This window comes from Chiloscyllium plagiosum, chromosome 37 (genome assembly GCF_004010195.1).
Source record: "Chiloscyllium plagiosum isolate BGI_BamShark_2017 chromosome 37, ASM401019v2, whole genome shotgun sequence".
Lineage (NCBI taxonomy): Eukaryota > Metazoa > Chordata > Chondrichthyes > Orectolobiformes > Hemiscylliidae > Chiloscyllium > Chiloscyllium plagiosum.
Window position 1 is genome coordinate 5,305,751 of NC_057746.1, and position 4,656 is coordinate 5,310,406.

A 4,656-nucleotide genomic window follows, 5' to 3' on the forward strand; every position below is an offset into this window, starting at 1 on the left:
TGTCATCTGTGAAGTTATACTGATATACCTCCTCCATTTAACAGCAATGGACCCAGCAGTGAACACAGGCTTCTAGACACAAAAACAACTTTGAATCATAATCCTCTGTTTCTTGCCACTGAGGCAATTACTTCTGAACAAGTCTCCCATGCAAAACCTTGCAAAAAGATTTATCAACGGCATTAGCTTCATCAACACACCGAGTCACTTCCTTGTCAAGTTCAATCAAGGTTTTTGGTCATAATCCCCCACTGACAAAGCCCTACTGACCATCCTTGATTAATCCATGTTTCTCCAGGTGGAAATTAATTCTGTCCATCAGTCATTTTGTCCAGTAGTTTCCACAACATTGATGTTACTGGCCAAGAGATCTCTGATTTATCCCTCCAGCCCCTCTTGAATAATTGTACAATATTAGCTATCCTGCAGTCCTCAGTCACCACTCCTGTGTCCAGAATTTATTTGAAAATTAAAGTCAGAGCCTCTGTAATCTTCACCCTTGCCTTACATAGCAGCTGAGAATACGTCTCATCTGAGCCTGTATATTTATCCATTGTTTAACCAACTAATACTGTAATACATCCTCCCGTTCGATATCGATTTATTCAAATAGATTGATCCCCTTCCATGATTTCTATACCTACACTGGCCATCTCTACATGAACACTGAAGCAAAATCCTCATTTAAATCCTCACCCACATCTTCTGGCTCTGCATGATCGACTGTAAAGTTGAACAGTATTTCTTTATTTTTCTGCTTTTATGTTCTAATTTTTGGTTTATTTTTCTGTGTTTTAAGGTGACACTGAAGAGTGGGACCATAATACAGTTTTTTTTGTGACAAAACACATGACAATAAATAAATCAAATCCAATCGAATTTCTAATTTGAATTTGTAAGACAGTGCACTTCCCAGGTAATTGCACCTCACCTTCTTACATTCAGGAATAAGCCATCAATAAAACTCAGCATGTAGATTACACTCAATATCGAACACAAAGCTTGGATCTTCTCACACAGCATAAGGGGCATTTCCACCCCTGACTGCCCACAGGAGAGTCAGACTGCCTGAAGATTGGTGTGGACATTATGGGATACAATTTGGATAAAAACTACTCCTTCACTCACCATCTCCTCACTTGGTTTTCAGTCCCTTTAGTCAGTGAATCAGCTCTGGAAGAGGAATAGGAGACAATGGGCAGAGTGGGTGGCCTCTCTGATTCATGTATCTCACAGTCATAGTATCATAGAATCAGAGAGATGTACAGCATGGAAACAGACCTTTTGGTCCAACTTGTCCATGTCGACCAGATTTCCCAACCCAATCTAGACCCATCTGCCAGTACCCGGCCCATGTCCCTCCAAACCCTTCCTATTCTTATATCCATCCAAATGCCTTTTAAATCTTGCAATTATACTAGCCTCCACCACTGCCTCTGGCAGCTCGTTCCATAACATGTACCACTTTGTGCGTGAACAAGTTGCCCCTTAGGTCTCTTTTATATCTTTCCCCTCTCACCCTACCAATCCAAATATTTCTGGAACAAAGTGAGTTTTCTGAGACTTGGTAAAGTGACCTGGGAAATGGAGGTGACTTTGAACAGTCAATCCCATTTCCTGTCGACTATTCACCATCCCTCCTAACTTTCCACTGAACATTCTGTACTCAGCAAAGTTCTCAGCTTTATCCCTCTGCATTAATGAATTTCGGGCACGACATGACATCAAACTCTTCTTCAGTCATCTTTGCCTCCATGCCCATTTCTTTGGACAAGAGTCTTGTCCCTATCCTACAGACCCTTTCACTGAGCTCCAACATTTCCCCCTCGACCTGGACCCCTCCCTTTTACCTTCACTTATCTGTTCATTGAGAATTGTTGTTGTGACACGGGTCACCTCAACTTCTCTGCCTCCTCCTCACCCAATCTTCCTCTGTACTCACTGTACTCCGTACGCTTAGGTTCACACCTGGCAAAAACAAACTGCTCTGAGGAAAGGTCACCAGACCCAAAATGTTAACTCCGATTTCCCTTCACTGATGCTGCCAGACATGCTGAGCTTTTCCAGCAAATTCTGTTTTTATTTGTGAGTGGAATGTGCCAGTCTGCAACACTAGGATCTCACAGGGTGTGTGCTTCTTACCATCAGACAAGAGACTCTTCCCAGACTACTTTACTTTATTACAAAAATATCTTTGTGTACGTATACAGTCGCAAATGCAGTTCGGTTCTGTACAGCAGAATATCAAGGAAACAAACACTGTAGTTTACTCTATTCAAACAAACAAAGGACATTTCTTACACAAACAAGATTATATTTACATGCATTGAGGCACTAGAAGGTCCCGATAACTGAAAGGGCCCCCTCTTCAGCAGAAATACTTCAGATAATGGTCTTTCACCACTGCACCTTGGCAGCAGCTGCCTCAAACTTCAGTGTGTCCCTCAGCTTGTAATGCTGGACCTTGGAACGTGCCAATCTGCAACACTGGATTGCGGTCAATTCCTTATTTGAGAAGACCAACACGGCTTGGGCAGACCAGCGAGCATCTTTCACTAAGCTGATGGTCTTCCAGAGGCATTCAGTGTTTGTCTTGATGTGTGGCCCAGGGAACACAGTACAGTCGACTCCTTCACCACGGAGCTGCTTGGGATGAACCTTGACAAAAACCACTAACTTTCTCAGACTTACTTTGTAAAGGAACATTTGTATGACAGTCTCAATCCCTCTGCAACTGTTTCACTGCGATGTTGACTGTGGGACACCTTTCCCAGGCTGCTTCACTGCGATGCTGACTGTGGAACACTGTTTTAAAAAATTCTCAAGGTCAAGGACCAGGCTCGCAGGAAAGTAGTCTGACACAGAACAAACAGCCAAGAGGCGAGTCTGCTAGAATATAAGTGTTTTATTCCCCGCAGCGTCGCCACAACCAGGTCTCGTACTTACAACGGGTCTGGTTTATACTCACTCTACGTGTTACCGGAACTGGGAGCCGTCAGTTCTCGTAGAGCGGTTGCCAACAACCCACGCTCGGCGGTTAAACGCAACCCCGGAGCAGACTCTACCGAACTGGAGACTTTTCCAGCTGATATACTCTTTTCGAGATCTAAACATTCATGTGAACAGCAGAGCAAGGCTGAAAAACACATTCCATTCTGGTCACATACAGATAAGAAGATTCACACGGGAAGGTGTGTAATAAGATTCACACGGGACTAAGCGACACCTTTCATTTTCGGTTAGATTCACACATGTATTGGGACACAATTTTAACCCTTTCACCACAAACACTCTTCCAGGCTGCTTCACTGCGATGCTGACTGTGGAACACCCTTCCAGGCTGCTTCACTGCGATGCTGAGTGTGGGACACACTTCCCAGACTCATTGTTATTGTACTGATTCCTGTAAAAACTCAGAATCTGCAGATTAAAGAACAAATGCGGCGCAGGGTGTTCAACTGTGTATTTAGTGTTTTTAAAAGTTACAGGGTCCTTTTAAAATTGCCCAATAAGCACCAGCATAAAACAGACTGTCTGGTCATTATTACATTGCTGTAATGGGAGCTTGCTCTGCATAAATCATATGCCCTGTTTCCAACAGTGAACATTCTTAAAAAAACTACATTTTTGGATATACTGTACTCAGAGATGACTCGAACCTCGCTTTTGAAATCTCAGTATATGGATGACAATGCCATCTCTAATCTCTCAGAAGAGAATCATCAAGCCTCGCTTAACAACTGTGCAGAGGTATACAGAAGAATTGGTCTTAGCCTTACTCTCAAAAAACTCTCAAATCCTTAAGCAACCTGTCACAAGTCAAGTTCCGGTCCTTTCTTCCATTAAGATCAATGGATAAATCTTCCAAAATGTGGAACAATTCTCCTACCTGAGAAGGTACTCTCATCCACAGCTGACACCAATGTGGAGATTCAATATTCCATCCAATCTGCCAGCCTTTTAACACCTAAGGATGAGTCTTCGACAACTGTGACATCTCTGCTGATACCAAGATGCTTCAGAATATTCCCCACAAACTATCAAGGAATCGAGTCTAGTCTGAAGAAGGTAAGAGAAGTGATCTACTGGCCAAGTTTGAGAAATAAGATGAAGGATCACATCAGCGAGTGGAGTGCTCAGTAGCAAAAGTATCCCAGCCCAGAATGACATTGCCCAATTTATTATGTACAAAACTGTTACGTATGATCCTGAATCATTCATGAATAGGAACACACCACGCTGACGGATGATGAAAAATTGTGATTTATTATCGATTATAAATATATAGAGAAGATCAGCCATGATCTTATTGAATTGTGGAGTGGGCTCAAAGGGCCAGATGGCGTACTCCTGCATCTGGTTCTTAAGTTAGAACATGGAACAGTACAGCACATAACAGGCCCTTCAGCCTGTGCCGACCATTGATCCTCAGGTAAGGTAAATCTAATGTACGAACCCTCAAATTTCTGTGACCATATGCATGTCCAGCAGTCTCTTAAATATCCCCAATGACTTCGCTTCCACAACTGCTGCTGGCAACGCATTCCATGCTCTCACAACTCTCTGCGTGAAGAACCCGCCTCTGACATCCCCTCTATACTTTCCCCAAACAGCTTAAAACTATGACCCCTCATGTTAACAATTTCTGCCCTGGGA

General features: G+C 43.0%; 1 long non-coding RNA gene across 1 annotated transcript; it reads right to left on the reverse strand.

Moving 5' to 3' along the window:
• Positions 1 to 2,159: 2,159 nt before the first annotated feature.
• Positions 2,160 to 4,426, reverse strand: LOC122541658. The gene is made up of 2 exons (XR_006309640.1): positions 3,290 to 4,426; positions 2,160 to 2,805 (listed from the first exon to the last, which is right to left on the reverse strand). It is a non-coding gene; the product is annotated as an uncharacterized LOC122541658 (long non-coding RNA).
• Between the last annotated feature and the right edge of the window lie 230 nt (positions 4,427 to 4,656).